Below are 21,602 nucleotides of genomic sequence, written 5' to 3'. Positions count from 1 at the left end.
TCACTGTCAGGTATGGATGATCTTTTCTCATTGGCCTGCTAGATGGGAGTGTGTGTGTGTGTGTGTGTGTGTGTGTGTGTGTGTGTGTGTGTGTGTGTGCGCGCCTGCTGGGAGTTAATTCTCCCTCCATTGGTAGTGCATTACAACACACCATCAAACTTTTTAAACTGCCTTTTCATTATAGCTCGTCACGTCGGTCAAAGTAACTAAATATATTATCAGGACCAAAACATTAAGCAAAGTCAATCAGAGATGTCAATGAACCAGCCGCTGGGTCCCGAGCAGCATGTTTTTAATAGACTTTGAGCTTCGGAGTCAATAATAGCACGGTCTCCTCCATTCATCAATACAGGGAACTGCCTGCTTAATACACACACACACACACACACACACACACACACACACACACTGCTTTGTTCTAACAGCTCAGGTTTTCTAAATAGTAAAATTGTCACTACCCCTCCATTCCGAATGAAGACATAGTAACTGAGTTGAACTCAGTAGTGTAGCGGGGGGGGGTAAAACGGAAAGTACTGCTGCAGTGTGCCATTTAAGCTGTCCCTCCTACTCACCATCGAAGCCATTCTGGGCAGTGACAGCAATGCACAGGAGACACCATTTGGTTCAACGTTGCTGTCGCTGCCCTGAATGGCTACGACGGCAAGTGGGCTGCTCACATGGCGCACTGCAGCGCCTGCAGTGCTTACCATTTCACCTGCCTCTAGCTAGGTTGGAAAATGTGCCCCCCATTTTGCTGGCAGTGCGCATGGCTGTTCTTTAACCATCTTAGCTAGTTAATGCGAATTGCCCCAACTCAGGGCAGGTATAGCTGCTGCCAAGGTGAGAAGGCTGAAACCATGCCTTCTGCTGGTGACTTTGTACAGATGTCTCACCTCTACTCTTCACTGTCCATGCCCCTGAAAGATATGCCAAGGAAGGTGTGCCAGCATCATGAAGCCTTGGGATCAATGAAGTAATTAGGACCAAGGGGGGGGGGAATCTTTATCCTGAGCCAACAAGTCATGAGAGGCTGGTTTGAGTGCCCCAGGGTGCCCCCATTTCACTCTTTCCCTCCAACCAAACATTGAACTGCCATTATTAGTGTATCAGACCAATAAACAAATCCAATATAATGCAACAGTTCAGAGTAGGCGACATCAGTAGTGTAGCTAGAGGGGGTGTAAAGCAATAAGTTTTGCAGGGAGCCTCGCCGCATCATGCAAGCGACCCCTTCCCCTCTTTTGGAGCTATTCCAGTCCGCTAGAGCAAAATGGAGGCACACGTGACACTTTGTGGCCCCTTTGCCCAGTGCAGGGACTGCCACGCTGGTGGAGGCGAAACTTAGGATTGCACTGTGAACGGGTTTAGTGTTCTAGTGAGAACTGCAGAAATAAGGATTATGCACTACAAAGCTCTCCGTTGTTTTCCACCTGCTAACAGCTGATGTCTTGTTAAAAAAGGTCCTACAGCAGTTACCATAAACATATGAAGAAGACAGAAATCAGATGGTCCTTTGCAAGCAGGTTCAGAGAAAAACATCATTACAATGCAAAAAAAGGAAGTTCATTTCAAGGCAGCCTGCCTTCCTTTGGCAGAGCAAGCACTTTGCAAATATGCAGCTATTATTTTCATTTATTTACAAGAACCCATTTCAAGTAAGTAGCCCTTTTGAGAGCTAGTGCTGAGAGAGGAAAAACACAAAAAAAAGCCAGCAAGGACAAAAACTGCATGAAACAAGAGAGTGTGAAACCAGCATGTGACAATTACCACAACTCAGATATGAAGAGCAGAGACATGAGATTCACAGAAATGTGAAAAGAGATGTCAAATTCACAGTCCGGCTATTGCCTCTGTATTGCATATTAACATTTGTCCTGTTTTGTCCTGCATTCCAGAACAGTTATATTTGAGCCATTACCTGCTCATGATAAAAAAAAGAAGTAAACATTCCCCATTGTAATCAGTGCTGGACCTTTCCTCCACAACCCTTGATGCACCTTTCGTTCATTTTCCTCCTTCCAGTCAGTGGGATAAGACAGACAAGAATAATGCAAACCAGCCCTCTATCTCTAACTTACTTGAGGCTTTCCATATATGGAATGTGCTTTTGGAGCTGTTTGTGAGAATGGGTAGCCCAGCAAAGGGGCACAGTGCTCATTAACAGTGTTCAGTTGCTCCTGGGTGAACATTTCAGCACCTCTTTGGATGGAATTGTGGAGAGCTTCCTTTTCTGTAGATTTCATCAGCTTCTGCAAAAAAATTAAGCAGTTACAAGGCGGTGTTGGAGCATACCTACTGAAATTGATGGGAACAGATTCAAAGAGGACTTAATATTGAAATGAAGAGACAGTTACTATGTCTCTCTGAGGTTCCCTGACACTAAAAAACTGTGCTTTCGGAAAACCGTGGGGTCCTAGAGCCTCACGCCCGGGGCATTTGCCCCCCAGACTACAATGGTAGGTCTGCAGCTGGGAAGTAGGCTAGCTCTGAATGCCAGATGCAAGGCAGAACAGGGTACAAGTATCTTGTTGTCTTGTGTGTTCCCTGAGCAATCTGGTGGGCTGCTGTGAGATACAGGAAGCTGAGCTAAAGAGATCCTTGGCCTGATCCAGCAGGGCTCTTCTTAGGTTCTTACCTATGATGTGGGACAGAAATGAGTGCATCTGTCTCCCCTTCTCTGCATGCCTTGCATTGTTAATAATTGCAGGGAGGGGAAGAGTGGTTTGGATGAACCATCTCCTCACATGCAATCACTAACATGCAAGACAGACTAGGAGTGGGGGGACATCCTTGTTCCTGTCTCACTTTGCATGTGGGCAGAGCTGGTTCAACAAGCATTATCCAAAACAGCATAGACCGAGAAAGAACACAAGTGGCCCCCCAACTAAAGAAACCAGCCCTCTGAATTAGCTCCCAGCCCCTTCAGATGGCTTTTCTTCTGAATTTTTCTGAGTGACAGCACTTCATTTCGGGGTCTGTGAAGCAGGTCTGAAACAGGATGATTCCTTTCGGAGCATGATTCACTCCGAAATGAACACATGTTTCTACATTTGAACCATACAGAATAGGACAAGCCAAAACCTTCTTGAAATTCAGAAAAGCATACCAGAGAAAGGTCCTGGCCTGGCTCTGGGCCTATTGCATTTGTTTTCTATTTGCAAGGCGTTTTGAAATGCAAGATCCTATTAAACTATTGCACGCCCATCGGGAGTCTGAAGTGGTTCTACCACGTCAGCATTTCCCCCTCTCATTATTCAGCATGTGTCGACCAGGCCTCAATCCCTGCTTTATTTGCATATTTTCTCCAGTTACTTCTCCATTAAGTGAATTGTGACAATCAGGTGCCAGAATGAACCTGCTTTTGCCTCCGCTGTGCCCTCTGCTCTCAACTCTGAAGCAATTAGTGTGGGATTGGCAATTAGCTTTGATCTGTGATGTGAGATCTGAGGAACTGTTTCAACAAGCAGCCACAGAAGCGGGAAGTCATGTTGCAGCTGGAACATATGGGTGCATGAATGTGCCGGGAGGCAGCCTGGAATCAATATTATCAGCCTGAAACATGTTGTGTCCTGCATTTCTTTATTATCTCCAAATAGGGCTTTATGAACCCTGGGTGGCAAGATGGGAGGTTTTGGGAAGAGCAAGCGAATCGTTTTGATGAGACAGAGAAGGAAGGCAGAGAGATCTCTCTCAATCTCTCTCTCAAGTCGCTGGGAACAATAGAACCCTCTTTTTTTTCCCCTATGATATGAATATTGTTAATATTCTTGGAAGACCCTGCTGGCCCCGTAATGAGTAATATTCCAGCATATGTTTTGCATGAGACAGAAGAAAAACCCTGGATAAAATACATTTCAGAGAAACTGATAAAAGGATATTTCAACCAATCTATCAAACTTCCCAGAAGAAAGCAACTATTTTCATGTAGTTCTGGGGTAAAAAATGTTGGTGCTTTCTATCTATAGAATCTTTCTTCTCCTTCCTTCCAAAGCAAAATGTGTTCCATTAGTATATTCATTATATTGTATTTTAATTGAAACTAGAGAGTCTCAAGGCCAAACTAGGTGTGATGTGTTTATTATTAATACTATTTTGATGATGAATATGATGAAGAGGAGGAGAAACCAGCCATTGGACAGTTCACCATAGGCATGGTTTTTGGGAGAGCATTCCCTCTTCCACCTTTTCAGCAACTTTAATATCCACCCCCACCCCCCGCCACCAGAAATAAAACTATTAGCTGCACCAGTGGAAATAAGACAGTAACCCACATTTGTCCTTGTATGGGAAGTAGAGTTCTGTTGAGACCAAAATGATGTCCCCCTTTTTCATGCCTTGTCACATCGCAATGCTTCCAATAAAAATGAAGCAATCACATGTATCAGACTTCCATACTGCTCCCATATCCCAAGAAGGCAGTTGGATTTCAAAAGGGCAACACCTTTATTAAGGCCCCAATCCTATTACCGCTTAGTACTGCTGGAACAAGCATTCCAGTGGCTCTGGGTGCTTTCCAGCTATCACAAAAGACAACAGGCTGGAGCAAGTGGCCTGTAAGTGGCAAAAGGCCGGCTCTGCATGCCAGTGGACATCAAGTGCCTGCTGGGCTAAGCAAGCATGCATAGGAGGTGGCAAACATTATTTACTTATTTGGTGAATTTTTTGTCCCACTTTTCTCCCCAGAGGGCACCCAAAGCAGCTACATTTGCCTACTAAAGAATTGTAGCCACAATAAGTTTCTAACATTGGACAGCAGGACATGAATTTACAACAAATAAAATAATCAACTGCTAATTCATCATTCTCCTTCAGAATAAGCCATGAAGACATCTTCATGTGCTGGCATTTCATGCTACTCTTCCCAGGGTGTTTATATGTATTTTACTTGTGAAGCTCCTACCAGTTCACTCACCCCAACCTATCACCCAGCATTGGTAGGCATAGCTTGACAATCCTGATTTTCTGGTCACCTTTTATTCAATGAAGGCTTTGTGTGCCATTTGGCAGTTTTTACTAGGGCTTGATCTGGGCTTTCGTTTATCCACAGCAGTTCTGTCTCATCTCCTCAGCTGCCCGTGGGTTTCATCTGCTCAGTACACGATGCAATTCACGACCAGCATTCTAATAGGGCCTTACATGTGAAATCCATAGTGGCTGAGCTTTTGACCAAATCTTGTACCATGTTTGTTTAGTTGTCTGCTGCAGAACTCAACTGTCCATCAGGAAACAGTAAAAAGGCCCTCCCAAGAAGGATATGATTAAAAGATATCCATCTTCTGTTCTTAAAATGTATTCCTGTGTTCCATCCTCATTGCTGCACATATGTGAAATCTGGCTATGATATGTTCCTAAGAAAAGCATAGGACAGGAAACAGCCTTTGAAATCAATTAACTGCTTGGTCTGGAAACATTCAGTGCACTTTGAAAGGGAATTCTATGAATTAACTAATTCCACAGAAGAACAGTTACTGGCTTGCAGGTTCTTGTCTATACGTCTGTCCCCATGTGTTTCTATGCATGCCATTCTACAATCCCAAATTATTCACTGTATAAATTGTCTAATCTCCTGTGAAAATCAGGAGATGCTTGAGGATACAAAGCTACTGCATTAATGCACCAATGTATTTATGTAACCTTGCATGGAAAAGTTCGTAGAGTTAAAAGAGCCCCATCGGATCAGGCCAAAGGCCCATCCAGTCCAGCTTCCTGAATCTCACAGTGGCCCGCAAGTTGCCTCAGGGAGCATTCAAAACAAGAGACCTACATCCTGGTGCCACTCCCTTACGCTTGGGCTTGACCTATGGTAGGACCAGCCAGACATCAGTCTTCTGAAGATGGACTTAGATAATCCAGACAGCAAAGTGCCCTAAAACAGAGAATGAGAGTGAACTGGTATGCATCAACAGTGCATCTCAGGGGCAGATCCAAAGGGAGGGCTATGGGCATGTGCCCCCCCCAACTGCCAAGCCAGTGAGGAAGGGCGCCCTCCGGGATGGAGAGTGAAGTTGGGTACCAGGGGAGCCCAGGTCTACCTGCCTGGAAGAGGGTTCCAGAGGACAGAGTTGGAATGAGAGCCCAGGTCTACCTCTTATAGGAACATAAGAAGAGCCTCACTGTAACAAGCCAAGGCCCATCTAGTCCAGCTTCCTACATCTCAGTGGCCATCAGGAGCACACAAAACAACAAGAGACCTGCATTCTGGTTCCACTCCTTGCACCTGGCCTTCTGAGGTAACCTATTTCTAAAACCAGGAGGTTGCACATACCTTTCATAGCTTGTAACCTGTGATGGTCTTTTCCTCCATGAATCTGTCCAATCTCCTTTGAAAGGCATCTAGGCCAGACATAATCACCACATACTGTGGCAATGAGCTCCACAGACTAATTCTAATAAAATACAAGAGACTGGTTAAGGATTAGAGTTTGCAGAGGGTCATCATGACAAAAATAACACATTTCTTTCTTTCCATTCATATTCTTCTCTAATCAAGTTATAGTAATCATATACAAAAAAGGAAGTGTAGATTAATAGTTTTCTATGAAAAGGAAGCTGCTCTTTCTTGGGGCAGGTTATCTTACTTTAATTCAAGGACACCTGCCCACTTGCATATTATTTAAAAAAAAACATATGTGACAGTAGTCAATGCACTCTGCATCTAACGATTACTCTGGCTTATTTGAAGAAAAAAAAAATGTACTAGGAAAATCAAAACAGATTAAATCCAAAACTAAGCCATTAAAAAAACAAGGAAATAATGTGTCACCAAGACAACTACAATGGTTTAGGATACTGCAGGACATGGAATTGTCCCATCCATTCAAACAGACAAGTGGGTCTGACCAGGATTAAAATTCACATATGTTCTGCTGCGCATACTGAATGCGCCATATGCCATGTTAATCTCTTTTACACAGGAAGTGATTTACATGCAATCACAGAGCAAAAAGCTGCTAATATATAGCAAATTATATATATATAATTTGTATGCTAATTTGTATTAGCATACAAATTCAGCAACCTGGTCTCCAAATTCCATTTGGAATCTTCCAAACAAATGCTAGGCAAGATTTCTTAAAATTACACATCCCACTGTGTCCAGTGATGATTATTCCTTAAAAACTGCACATAGGACTGCAGCCTTAGTAAGCCGTTCTTAACATGTTTGTTCATTCACTAAAATTATTGAATAGGAACCTACTGCGGAGCAGTTTCTCTAGACCAGGGGTGCCCAAACCCCGGCCCCGGGGCCACTTGCGGTCCTCAAAGCCTCTCAATGCGACCCTCAGGGAGCCCCCAGTCTCCAATGAGCCTCTGGCCCTCCAGAAATTTGTTGTAGCCCACACTGGCCCGATGCAACTGCTCTCAGCATGAGGGCAACTGTTTGACCTCTTGCATGAGTTGTGGAATGAGGGCTGCCTCCACTGCTTGCTGTTTCAGTTCTGTAATGCAGTAGCGGCAGCAAAGGAAAGGCCAGCTTGCTTTGTGCAAGGCCTTTTATAGGAAAGGCCAGCAAAGGAAAGGCCAGCTTGCTTTGTGCAAGGCCTTGAGATATTGCAAGGCCTTCATTCATTTATATAAGTTCATCTTTAATATATTCATTTATGTAAACTTCTGTAAATTTATCCAAATTTTAAATGTAAATTAATTCTTTTTTCTCTCGGCCCCCGACACAGTGTCAGAGAGATGATGTGGCCCTCCTGCCAAAAACTTTGGACACCCCTGCTCTAGACTAACAACAAACGATCCAGGTTAATCATCGTCTTTTTGATATAATTCAACGCTCATATCAAACAGGCTTTAGGGTTCAGATTTAATAATGTTTTATGAAGTTATGAGGTCATTCACTCATTGATGACCAAGCACCGCAAATCCCAAACGATGGGATTTGTGAAATGGCAACATATCTGAAGATGGTAGAAAGGAACCCAACTTCATCAGCAAGGGCTGTCGAGTGGGTGTATGCGCTAAGGATTTGTGTTGCAATCAGGATGCTGTGCTTGTGTGCTTTCAGGACCTGTGAATCATTCTCTGTCTTTTTATTTAAAAAAAAACAAACTGGGTAAATGTCAATAGAACACCTCATTCCAGAACTTACTAGTGCTTTTTAACCAATCATCAATAACACACTGCTATTGCAAGGTGGTTATTTAGGACTGCAGGTGGATGAAAGAGAAAGGTCAGAAATTGAATGGCATTGATCACACTACAGTTAAACGTGTCAGTTGACCCCCATTGGGCCACTCTGTTTTATGCAAACCTGTCCCTGTGCCTTTAGAAAGGCACATTTCTTCTCAGAGGCGTCAAAGCAAAGAGCCACAGTTGTGGCATTTTGGACGAGCACAATCAAAATAAAGAAAGTGACTCTCCACTCTCCGAGAAAAAAGTTGGCACACCGTCTTTGGCAAGGTTAAAATGGAGAGTTGAACTTCATTACGTGGCATTTAGACAAAGCTCTGTGCCAGTCGTGAAATGGTTCCTTCCTCCACCTGAACGGATTAACTTCCTTGAGCTAACTAGAGCACCGTTGTCACCATGCAAAACATTATGAAGGGTATTTGAGGAAATGATGTGGGGGAGTTTGCCTGTGGTTGTGGTTGCTTGGTTACATGTGCCCATTTCCTGCCCATGTATTTGTTTCTTCTCCTTGGGTGTCAGGCTTCAGATTTATTAATACCTAATCTCCTCTCGTTCCCCGCAGCTTCAATTGCTCTTATCTCCCCAGGCCAATGTGCAAGCTGTTTCTGCCAGTCTTGTGTTTGCTGGCTGGTTCGTTGAATAAGACCTTTAGATGCCTTCACTGATAAATTGGTCGTCTTGAGCAAGTGTATTTGAATTGTGGAAGATTTCCTCCCCCCCTCCCCAGGAGATAGGGTATGGTGTCAGCCGTGGCCACTTGTGCAGATGGTATAGGGTTAAAACCGTGGCCTGCAATGAGTGTGGCCCACGACTGCAACCTAGTAGGGATAATCAGAGCCTTAAGGATAAAGGTGAGAGGATCACTAGCAGAGGCTGTGGCTGGGAAAGAGGAGTGACTGGATGAACTAACTGAATGGAAACTGCTGGAGATGGGTATGAGGCTGTCCTGCCCAGGAGCTGCTCAGAGCTGATACTGTGGCTGGAAAAGCTGCTGACTGTAGCAGGGAGTAATGAGGACCTCTGCAGTTCAATCAGGCAAGCCACCCTGGTGATGGGGTCCAGTGGTACTTTCTGCAGAGCTAGGGACATTGTTGGGGAAAAAGGCAGGTTAATTAGTCTACAGCACTGGCATCACTAGGGGGGTGCAGGGGGTGTGGGGTGCACCGGTTGACGTGCCAGGGGGGTGACGCGCCCACATTGCAGCTTTAGGCACTACCCCATCATGCCATACCCCATTGGATGCGGAATTACCAGCGGAGTGCTGTGCAAGAAACAGAATTGAAATAGCTCCTTTCCTTCAAAAGCTATGGCCAAAAAAAACAGAAGGAAAAAAATGCATGGATCCCTATGGAAAGTGAAAGTGAGCCGTATCGCGTGTTTACTCGCAAGTAGGCATACTTGCCATAGTCCATCGGAAAAGGCAGGCTGGGAGGAATCCAATGACACCTGAATCCACTCCGATCCAATGAATGCAGCCCCAAAAAAAACAAAAGGAAGAAGGAAGTCCCTGCCTCCCTCCCAACTACATCTATTGAGCCAGAAACGAAGCCACATGGCCGTGTTTACTCATGAGTAGGTGAACTTGCCTTAGTCCCTCGGAAAGGGCAAGCAGAGAGGACTCCAAGGACGTCAGAATGGTCCTGATTAAATGACTGCAGCCCCCAAAACACCGAGAAGGAAGTCCCTCCCTCCCTCCTGCAGTCTATTGAGCTCTATGGAAAGAAAACTCAGCCACATGGCCGCATTTACTCACGAGTAGGCAGGCGTGCCTTGCCTTTTGGTCAGGGCAGGCAAAGGGGAATGTGAGGACACCAGAAGGGTCCCGATCTGATGGAACTGGAGCACAACAAATGCTCCAGAAGGCAGCCCCCCCCCTGCCCACTAAGAAGGACCAAAAAGAGGCTTGAACTGGTAAGGGGAATATTTTCTATTTTGCACTTGCAAAGCCAGGTGGGTCTTTGTATTGATATGCCTGAAACAGAAGAACTTTAAACTGGGCACTGGGAGGGCTGGAAATCTCACTGATTCTTTTTTTTGGGGGGGTGGGGGGAGCGTTATTGCAGGCAAGCTACAGAGTAAGCTCCATTGACCACTATGGGACTTACTTCAGAGTAGACATGCCTAGGATTGGGCTCACAGGCTGTAATTCCACCCACACTTTCCTGAGAGTAAGCCCCATTGACCACAATAGGACTTACTTCAGAGTAGATTCACTTGATGGAACAGGACTGGCTCCCCTTATTTAATTATTTAATTTTAATTTAATTATTTATAATTATTTATTTTAATTTGCTTGATGATGTCACTTCTGGCCATGACATCACTTCCAATGGGTCCTGGACAGATTGTCATTCTAAAAAGTGGGTCCCAGTGCTAAAAGTTGGAGAACTGCTGCAATAAGGTATTAGTAAGTTGACATAGGTGTGTGTGTGAGAAAGAGACTCTACAAGTTTTCAAAATCACTAAAATCAGAATTTGGAGGAATAAGACCATCGTTTTATATATCAATCAATGCCTAATTTCACGCAGAATGCAATGAAACAAACCACATTGAAATATCTGTGTTCTATCAAAAGGTAGAGCCAAAAAAAACAGTGGGGGCGGGGTGATAGTACATCACCACGCCCACCACCTGAGGCGTTGCCCCGCCCACTGCATGGGGTAATGCGCAGGCTTCCCGCACTGGGTGACACGAATCCTAGTGATGCCACTGGTCTGCAGTGGACATAAGTCCTCTACAGACTTAGATTTGATGGGGTAGCAGGTCTGGCCCATGCCAAGGAGGTACTTGCAGCAGTGCCCAATTTCACCCCACTTTTGATTTTTGGATAAGCAATACCATTCCTCCCGCTGCTGCTTTGTCATCACCTCCTCCATCAACTACCTTGTCTTCAAAACTGTGATGGTGCAGTGGAGGAGGCGGCGGCAAGGAGAGGCAGCAGTCCACTTCCTGTTTGCTGGAGAGTGATTGGCAACAAGATTGTAATTTCCATCCCACCTCCTCTTCTATGTCTGCTGTAGCATCACCTAAGGATGAGGCAGTAACTGGGTGGAGCAGGCGGTGGATGGTTGTAGGGCAGAGGTTCCCAAAGGGGGTGCTGTGATTCCCTGGGGTGGCGCAGTGACCACACATTGCAGGACACCCACTACCTGGCAGCAAGCATATGACATGACCCAGAAAATGGCAGTAAGAGGTTCTGTTCGGTGGGCAGAGCTCCATGTGCAAGATTTTTTGCTGCATGAAGAGCCCACCTGCCCACTCTGAGCTTCTTACCACCAGTTTATGGGTTGCATTGTGTGCTCGCAACCCAGAAGTAATTGGTAGTGGTGTAATCACCAGCTACTTCCAGGTGTCAAGCTTCATGCCTGCATCACAGAGGGTGGTGCAATGAAGATAAGTTTGGGAACCACTGATGTAGGATATGAGAAGTACCCTGTTAGTTCTCTGCGTCCCTCACCTGCTTCTTCAGGTACACCTCATGTCTATCTCTGGTCTTGATGGACCACCTCTGGTCCACATGGGATGTTAGAAGCATGAAGGAGTACTAGATCATTGATACAGTCTAAAATTTCTGGGGTTAGAAAGGACAGCTGCCCAGTTGAGAGCAAGATGGGAATGGAATCTGTGAATGGAAGATATGACCATATCCCACATGGTTACTATGAACACACAGGGTCATCCCTGTGCAACTTGCATCCTATCAGCCAACTTTTGGGTGCAGATCAGAAGGCAAGACTCTTCAAAACTCTTAATCCCAGGGTTTCATTTGGCTATGGGCCCCGTACAGCTTAATCAAGTGGACAAATGTTTGCCTGAGATTACATTGTTACTTGATTGATCACACCACTTAGTGGACCCAAACTTTCATTCCTATAACTGAACTTTGTTTGCTAGGTGCATTACTGTAAAATAAAATGCAACTCCTCTCCCTGCCTGATTTCATTAGCAGTCACCGAGGTTATTAACATCATTGACAAACGAGTTCAGAAGCCACAGTGACAGGAAATTCACCCGCCTGTGTCAAACACTGAGAAATGGTTACCCTGCCAATGAACGGAGACATCCTTAAATGGAAAAGGACAAAAGTGATTAGTGGCAACTCTCCTGTGAGCTACAATCGTAAGGCATCATTGTGTTTGTATCCTTCAGCTCTGAATGCCAAGGTGTCAAGTCACCAGCTCCGAGACGGAACAGGTCCCATTGTCACTGCCTTGTTTGAGAGGATAACCCTGAAATTCCTGCACGCGCCACTATACATTTTGAAAAGTTAATTACTCCAGACTGGAAATCGAATTAATTTGGAATATCATGTTAAGAAAAAATTACATGGGGCAGCACTCTTGAACGGAACGGCTTCAGAAAGCAAATGAGAATGGCTGCTCGACAATGTCCATGTAAAACCAACATGTGACAACAAGGGGTCGTAGCCAGTTTTATCTTTGATATCACTTTCTATGCGTACAAGCTATTTCTCTTTGTACAAGGAGAGTATATTGTTTGTATTTCTGTTTTTACACAAGGAGAGACTTGAGGCATGCAGTTCCCCATCCACATATAATGAAGTGTATTCTGCTATACTTACAGCTCAGTCCTATCCAGGCTGGGCAATGTCAGCGCACTACCTTCATCTGTGCTGACTGCCGTAAAGTCATAACAGGTGTTCCATCATCATGCTCTGTTGCACACTGGTGGGAAGGCTGGAATCTTCCCACCAGGGCCAGAGGATCCAGAGTCACTTGCCACTGAAGGTATGGTGGTGGGGGGAGAGCGGAGGGATGGAATAGGGTGGGGGAGGGCAAAGCAATGCAGCAATGTGAGTGGGGGAGGGTGTAATGGGGCAGCAATAGGGGCAGGGGATGGACAGATCAGGTACAGGAATAGGGTGGGGTTGGCTGCAGTGGCAGCCACCAAATCCTAACCCCCTTTCTAAATCCAGTCCTGCGGTGTGGGTCCACGCAGACTTATGCTAGCTGTTTAGCTAGTGCTGGTCTAAGTAGACCCTCCCTCCTGCACTATGGAAGCTTACCCACAGGTAAGGGAACAATTGTTGCCTTAACCAGAGGAGACCTCAGCAAACCCCCCCCCCCCAGATTGTAGTGGGAGACATTTTGGTGCCACTGCATCAGTGGGGGGGGGGGGAGAGAGAGAATAGGATTGGGCTCTTAAATATACTTTCTGGTTCATGTTCCATTGCCATGGGAAAGCTGCAGCACCCAATATTTTTAAATTATATATATAATCCTAGAATACTAGAATACTACATTACAAAATTACAAAATACCATTACAAAATACAAAATACAAAATACATTACAAAATACAAAATACTACATTGCGTCCTAGAATACTACATTACAAAATTAAAAATGGAACACAGCTTTTTAAAATCATATTAATATTTCAGGCATAAACCAAGCCAAGGCAGAAAAAGTCAAAACAAGACATTTCCTTGCCTGAAGGACTTCCTGACTTCTGCCTGTTTGTGTGAGATCATGAATGTGAGCTAAACGTGGCTTCAGTTTGTGAATTAAATTTGCTTTTAATTTGACGTCTCTTATATTCATTTGTGGTTTCTTTGCCTTCATCAATCAATCCATTAGCCCCGGCCACTTCCTCTCTGTCCAGAAGATATCCCTGGATTATGTCATGATTCAATTCCCCACTGTCTTCACCCAGCTAATGGGTTTCCACATGTGAGAAAGATCACTTACACAGAGGAGTGCGATTCGGTTTGGGGAGATATGACTTCCATCTGCCATCAGGACGATTCCATTTGTAGAAATCAATCTCCCGCTGGACGGCTGTGAAGCCACAGTGCATGTGATAGCTGAAGCAATGCAGACGGCAGTGATTTTCTGTCAGGGTAAAAAGAGAGGACAAATTTATCCCTGCCATTAGGAAGCCAAGGTGACTTTCCCCTTTGATTGCACATAATCTGAAAAAGGCCAACAGAGGTAGTCTTATTTCACATGACTAAGTGGACCCACTGAGAAGATTTAATTAGACTGAATGGACTTTGAAGATCACACAGATATACTCGTTCTGGGATTGTGCCTACTGCTACTGCTTCTTTCCTATTAAACAAAGACGTGAAAAAATTCTCCTACAGGGGCCTGCAAGCCAGACCAGGCCATTGCCTTTGGATCTGAGCCATGTTTTAAACTATCTTTCTGTTGTTGTGTTTACGTGTGAAGACCTTCCATCCTTGTTGTTGTTGCCAACAGTATTTATATACCGCTTTTCAACAAAAAGTTCACAAAGCAGTTTACAAAGTTAGGGCGTAATCCTAACTTCTGCTGGAAACTGGCAGGCCAGCGGGTCTGCGCTGCATCCAGCACAAGTTGGGGCAAAAGCAGTGCAGCCTGCGGCAAGGGTAAACCTTTCCCCTTACCTCATGTTGCACTGCAATGGCCCCAATGGGTCTACTCAGATCTGCACCACCTGACGAGATGACGCAGATCCGAGCAGCTGGCACTGTCCTGGGTTGCCTGGGAACAGGGTCAGGATCTGACATAACTGCCGGATCCTGGCCCCGCCTCCCGCTCCCCACCCTCCCCTGGGAATGGCCGCCACCCACTCTCCCCCTGGGCCGAAACGCCTCCTTTCCACCTCCTCCCTGCCCTCCCCACGTCTCCTCAGACCCTTGGGGAGGTATCACCTCCTTGGGGCTTGCATCGGCACAGGAAGGTCAGCCCAAGTCTGTGTGCTGCCTTTCTCCCCTCAGAGTGCTGCAAATGTGTTTTACGCCTCTTTTGTGACACTCCTGGGCTGGCACAAGGGACTTGCATCGGCCCAAGTGAGGGTCAAGATTGTGCCCAAAGTCAAACAACTAAATGGATCCCTGTCCCAAAAGGGCTCAGGATCTAAAAAGATTCAGAAGAACACCAGCAAACAGCCACTAGAAAAGATACTGTGCAGGGGTGGAGAGGGACAATTACTCTCCTCTGCTAAATATAAGAGGGACACCACTTGAATAGTGTCTCTCGCCTAGTTAGCAAGGGATTATTATTTGACTTATTTCCAAAACGCTCTTTGGATAGGCAGTCTTCAGCAGGTACACAGCATGAAGAGTGAAATATCCTCTACCTCCACACTATGATCTTAGGGCAAATTGTAGGTTCAAACAGGTACTACTGTTGAATAAACCTAGAGCTCAATCCTATCCTTCCCCACCTCCCATAGCATGCAGCCACATCAGAATAGTCTGCACTATTACAAAATAGTCTGGCGAGCGAGGAAAAATGGAGGTCAGGCCTGAAGTGCAGGACAGCCAAGGAAACTGTAGAACATCCACAGTGATACATGGGACAAGATGATGGCGATCAAGGAAAAATGGGGCTCCCGCCAGAAAAAGAAAGACCCCAGGGTCATACAAAAAGCAGGTCGAAAAAATCTTGACCTCCCTAGGCACATGTGTGACATGCAGGAGAAGTGCAGGACAACCAAGGAAACTGCAGAGCATCCATAGAGATATGTGGGACAAAATGATGGCGATTGAGGGTCATAGATGCACTTTATTCCCCTTTTCCAATGCAGGAAGCAGAAGGAGCAGAGGCTGGCACATCACTAAGTAAGAGAGAATACCTCTTAGCATGCCTCCTTAGATGCCAAAAGATTGTGCACTGGATCAACTCTCATTCATGGATTATGTACTATGTGAATTACCAACCAACAGCCTTTTCTCTCAATCATTATGAAACTGCAAGCATTAATTAAACACCAGCACCAATAGATTACAAATTTATAGCCATCTCTGATAACGCAAACATGATTTCAATGGTCAGTTAATATTTCTTGACGACATTAAATAAAATTAATCCCACCGTCCTTTGACAATGTAATCCAGCTTCTTTAAATGTGAATAGTATGCACGCTGTTAATTTACTATCTCATGTTCTTAAGGGTCTAAGAAAGGTCACGCCAATCTATTAATGAGTTCATTGAACATACTTAAAAACTACTGAAAAGGTACTTGATGAGAACAAGCCCCCGTTTTACATTTTACATTGTAAAATGTTTATATTTTATATTTTACAAAGCTGTACATCACTTGGTCAAAAATGTGCATTTTTCACATGTGCAAGTGAAAATGGATAGCAAGATTAAATTGATGGAAACTCATTAAACACAGAATTACTCCACAAAACCCATCCTGAATCAATTAATCACAGTGTATCGTTGCTTTAATTTTTCTGATAGTGCTACAATCAAAAGAGCAGCCATTTGCATAGCTTTTTATATTAATAAATGCAACTCTGTTTGTTTATAGCTATTGAAATACAGTACATAATTGTAGACACATTAATTACATCTATTCAGCCTTTCTCTGCAAGCATTAAACGGAAAAACTAAAGCTGCCAAAATTAAACGAGCACAACAACAAAACCCACTTTGCCCTTAATCTTTTTAATTCCCTTGCTTTTTAGGGAAAATGGTGAAGTCAGGAAAGGGCGGGGGGGTGAGGAAATCACTACATACAAGAGCAGTTTTATTAGTAATAAATATTCATGTTTTGAAATAGAACTCAATAATACATTAGCAATACTCACCAACTCTGTGTCAAGCTCAGGACAAAGAGAAATATATTAGGACCCATCTTCATTCAGTTCCTGGTAGGTAAAGGGGAACCATAACATTTGCTGTCTGAAGCAGAGCACCAAATTGCCCCCTTCTCTCTCCTTTCCTATAAAATCACTCCCCCAATTCAAATCTTCACCCATTCCATTCATTCTTTTCCTTGCAAGAGAGACCTCACCTTGCCAGAATCCAATTCTGAAATTCAGATCTCATCATGTCCTGATGACCTAATGATCCCACTGACCTTTCCATGTGAGCCCCCTCCTCACACCACCCCTTTGCTTCCTTCCCTTCCCGCATACCAGTGCTAAGGAATTTCTCATATCTCCTAGAGACTCACCATGTTCTTCAACCCCAGTGGGGTCACAAAGCCTCATCTGGGGAGTCACAGCAAACTTTCAAAGCCTTTGCAAGAGAGGGCTTGGATCCAATCCAATCATGGTAGTTCCTCATCAAAACTGAGTTCCTTTATTTATGGTTGGCAACCTTCAGTCTCGAAAGACTATGGTATAAGCCTACAGCACCCAGTATTCCCAAGTGGTCTCCCATCCAAGTACTAACCAGGCCTGACCCTGCTTAGCTTCCAAGATCAGACGAGATCGGGCATGTGCAGGGTAATAATCCTGTGCATCTTCTTGCTGTCTTGCCCTGCAGCTCCTGTGGTGCTGAGGCTACTACCGCAGAGGGTTGATGTGACGACAAAAAAATTGGGGGAAACAGGGCAGGCAGGATGGGTGAATCAGATCCTGGGAGGTGGCAGGAACAGCGGTGGGTCTCCAGTCTTATACTTTATTTATTTATTGGTGTTGTGGCATGAAAAAGGTTGAAGACCACTTTCCTAGAAGCAATGGACATTCCTGCACATGCTACCAGTGGGAACTTCCAAGCCTTAAACCTGATGCTTCTATTGCTCCCAGCCTTTCCCATTTTGTATAGTCCCTCTCACAAGATGGGAATAAGGACTAGCAGCAAGGAGGCCTCTGAAAGACCTCTGAAGTACATCCTTCAGTTTACTTTTCCTGCTAAACCGCTTCTGAATTTTGGTGCCTTTGCTAGTGATGACTTTTATAAATTGTATGATTAATAAACTCATTTGCTATAGAATACAGAGTGCCTATCCAGTCCCTAAACAGCAAAAGCTGTTTGCCCGAGTTGCACTAAAGAGGCTCCAGGTACTTGCAGAGAGCGTCTATCCAGAATCGCAGTGCGGATTCCGAGCCAACAGGTCTACCACTGATATGGTATTCTCCCTTAGACAACTGCAGGAGAAATGCAGGGAACAATGACAGCCACTCTTTATAGCCTTCATAGATCTCACGAAGGCTTTTGACCTGGTCAGCAGGGACGGCCTCTTCAAGATTCTCCCCAAGACTGGATGTCCACCCAGGCTCCTCAGCATCATCAGATCTTTCCACAAGGACATGAAAGGCACTGTTGTTTTCGATGGCTCCGCATCAGACCCCTTTGACATCCGAAGCGGAGTGAAGCAGGGCTGTGTTCTTGCACCAACCTTGTTTGGGATTTTCTTCGCTGTCCTGCTGAAGCAGGCCTTTGGAACTGCAACAGAAGGCATCTATCTCTGGACAAGATCTGATGGAAAGCTCTTCAACCTCTCCAGACTGAGAGCAAAGTCCAAAGTCCAGCTGAAATGTCTGCGTGACTTCCTCTTTGCTGAAGATGCAGCTGTCACTACCCACTCTGCCAAAGATCTCCGGCAGCTCATGGATTGTTTTAGCAAGGCCTGCCAAGATTTTGGACTGACAATCAGCCTAAAGAAAACACAGGTCATGGTTCAGGATGTGGATTCACCTCCCTGCATTACAATCTCTGCGCATGAACTGGAGGTTGTCCTTGACTTTGTGTACCTTGGCTCAACGATCTCTGACACTCTTTCTCTCAATACCGAGCTAAATAAATGCATTGGTAAAGCAGCTACCACGTTTTCCAGACTCACAAAGAGAGTCTGGTCCAACAAGAAGCTGACGGAACATACCAAGATTCAGGTCTACAGAGCTTGCATCCTGAGTACACTTCTGTACTGCAGCGAGTCATGGACTCTTCGCTCACAACAGGAGAGGAAACTGAATGCTTTCCACATGCGCTGCCTCCGACGCATCCTCAGCATCACCTGGCAGGACAAAGTTCCAAACAACACAGTCCTGGAACGTGCTGGAATCCCTAGCATGTACGCACTGCTGAAACAGAGACGCCTGCGTTGGCTTGGTCATGTCATGAGAATGGATGATGGCCGGATCCCAAAGGATCTCCTCTATGGAGAACTCGTGCAAGGAAAGCGCCCTACAGGTAGACCGCAGCTGCGATACAAGGACATCTGCAAGAGGGATCTGAAGGCCTTAGGAGTGGACCTCAACAGGTGGGAAACCCTGGCCTCTGAGCGGCCTGCTTGGAGGCAGGCTGTGCAGCATGGCCTTTCCCAGTTTGAAGAGACACTTGGCCAACAGTCTGAGGCAAAGAGGCAAAGAAGGAAGGCCCACAGCCAGGGAGACAGACCAGGGACACACTACACTTGCTCCCAGTGTGGAAGGGATTGTCACTCCCGAATCGGCCTTTTCAGCCACACTAGACGCTGTGCCAGAACCACCATCCAGAGTGCGATACCATAGTCTTTCAAGACTGAAGGTTGCCAACATCCAGTCCCCACTGAAGTCAATGGAAAACATCCATTGATTTGAATGAAGCTGGACTCCACCTGTTCAGACAATGCTGGTATTTCAAAAAATTCAATCAATGGAGATATTTCAAAAAAATGGGAAGCTTTGTTTACTGCTGGAATCAGAGTATGGCTGCAGAAGATGTAATTCAAGAGATGCAGCTTTGCTGCAATGTTTAATTGCCTTTTTTAATTAATGGATATTTAATTTTGAATTGGCCTTTATGTTAGAAAGGAGTTTCCAATTCTTTTATGTAAATTAGTTGTAAGTTATTTCATGTGCCTTCAGTCTTAGTTTTATTTTTAAAAAAACACATCTATATAGAAACGCTTCTGTATCCTACAAATGTATTAAATTTTATCTACCCAATTAAAATCTGGTTCCTAAGCAATTAAAATGTGTGAATAATTGACTGCCCTAAAAATAGGCACGTCTTCTTGCTCTTCTCCTGTTCATTTCGTTAGGGGCATGTGCAGGAGAACCACTCAGTGGATTGTGCCCCACTTGCTTTGCAAGACAACTCTGGGCCAGGTAGCCAAGAGAGAAATGAATCCAAGGGAATCAGAGGAATATGCTTGGTTGAACTTACTTACCCTACTTCCAACTCTATACCTTTGCACTGCCCTTTTTGCTTGTAGATCTTGTTACTGGTACATTTTCCTTGCTTGACAAGGTAGCAATTCAATACACATTATGTTTAACAAACAGCAAACATACACAATTTATAAAAAATTGTAAAAAAAAAAAAAAAAAAGGCTGAATTGCATGTCCTGATTTAAAATAACCTGCCCGATCTTTGACTTCTGGCCTCTAATTTTGGAAGATGGGGTTGTGTGTTTATTTCAGACTCGCCAAACTTGTCATGACCGAGGCAAAACACAGTCCAGCATCCAAGGATGTGGTATGCCAATATGCCAACATACCTTCCCGTACTTCCCAGATGAAAATAGCAGCATGCTTGTACAACACTCTGATTCTAATCGCAAGGGTCACTCTCCAAGCCCCATTCCAGAACCGGTCCAGCCATAAGGCTGACTGAAGCAGCTGCTTCTAATGATGAGTTGGGGAAAACAGTGAATTCCACAGTGGCGGAGATGCAAGAAGTAGCAGGGTGAACTTGTTCAAGTCATTTGAACATAAGAAGAACCCAGCTGAATCAGGCCAAAGGCCCATCTAGTCCAGTTTCCTGTATCTCACAGTGGCCCACCTGGTGCCTCAAGGAGCACACAAGATAACAAGAGACCTGCATGCTGGCGCCACTCCCTTGCACCTGACATTCTGAGGTAGTCTACTTCTAAAACCAGGAGGTTGCACATACCTATCATGGCTTATAACCTGTGATGGACATTTCCTCCAGAAATCTGTCCAATCCCCTTTTAAAGACACCTAAGCCAGATGCCATCACCACATCCTGTGGCAAGCAGTTCCAAAGATTAATCACACACTGGGTAAAGAAATACCCAGTTTTCTTTTGTCTGTTCTTTTTGCTTTCATGAGTGATCAGAACAGGGTTGCTTGGGTCTACCTCCTCCTCCTCCTTCTTCTTACCCATCCAGCAGGAAGTCCAGGCAGGCAAGAAAAAGGAGGAGGTGGAGCCCCCTTCCTTCCCCTCTGGTGCTGCCTCCTTTTTCTTGCTCCAGTTCCGGTACTGATGGAACAAACCCAGCCTTTGTAAATAATGTCCATTAGAGGCATACAGTGGGGTATAAATTTGTAAATAAATAAAATAACCCATGCTCTGCTCCCAGCATGCTCCAGCCATCATGTTTGTTTCAAGATTCAAGTGGGCTACAAGAGACTTTTTCTTACCCCCGAACAGAAAGAAAAGTGAAAAGGTCTATGGGATTGTCATCGACTGCAATGGACATAGCCCTCACAAAGTCCCATAAACCCTTCACCTTTCTTCCTGTTTGATTTTTAAAAAGCCTTGTGCAGTACAGTTTAATCTTTCTGCAGAGGGAAGAAAGGAGCTCCCCCCTGCCACTGGGGTATGTTTGGTGGCAGTAACGAACCTGACCCCCATGCCGCCATGGGCTGCAGATGCATGACATGCCACCCCCTCCCCACATCACAGCCCCCCCCCCAGACACTTACCTAGGCTCACATAACCTCGTGCGACACCCCAACACACTTGAAAAGCCTTCTGAGGTTTCTGGTGTGATCTTAAACAGTACTTCTGGTTTCCCGATGAAATCAAAGGATTCTTTAAGATTGCGC

The 21,602-nt window shown here is 45.0% G+C and overlaps 1 long non-coding RNA gene and 1 pseudogene across 1 annotated transcript; both read right to left on the bottom strand.

The window, feature by feature from the left end:
- Positions 1 to 229: 229 nt before the first annotated feature.
- On the bottom strand, positions 230 to 13,929 carry LOC136657439 (uncharacterized). The gene is made up of 3 exons (XR_010794756.1): positions 13,848 to 13,929; positions 6,266 to 6,386; positions 230 to 2,249 (listed from the first exon to the last, which is right to left on the bottom strand). It is a non-coding gene; the product is annotated as an uncharacterized lncRNA (long non-coding RNA).
- A 3,296-nt stretch (positions 13,930 to 17,225) lies between these two features.
- Positions 17,226 to 17,344, bottom strand: LOC136657973 (5S ribosomal RNA; annotated as a pseudogene).
- Positions 17,345 to 21,602: the final 4,258 nt, after the last annotated feature.

The sequence above is a fragment of the Tiliqua scincoides genome, chromosome 7, assembly GCF_035046505.1.
Source record: "Tiliqua scincoides isolate rTilSci1 chromosome 7, rTilSci1.hap2, whole genome shotgun sequence".
NCBI classification, from domain to species: Eukaryota; Metazoa; Chordata; class Lepidosauria; order Squamata; family Scincidae; genus Tiliqua; species Tiliqua scincoides.
Note: the sequence above shows the minus strand (reverse complement) of the source record. Positions and strands in the feature narration are given on the sequence as shown.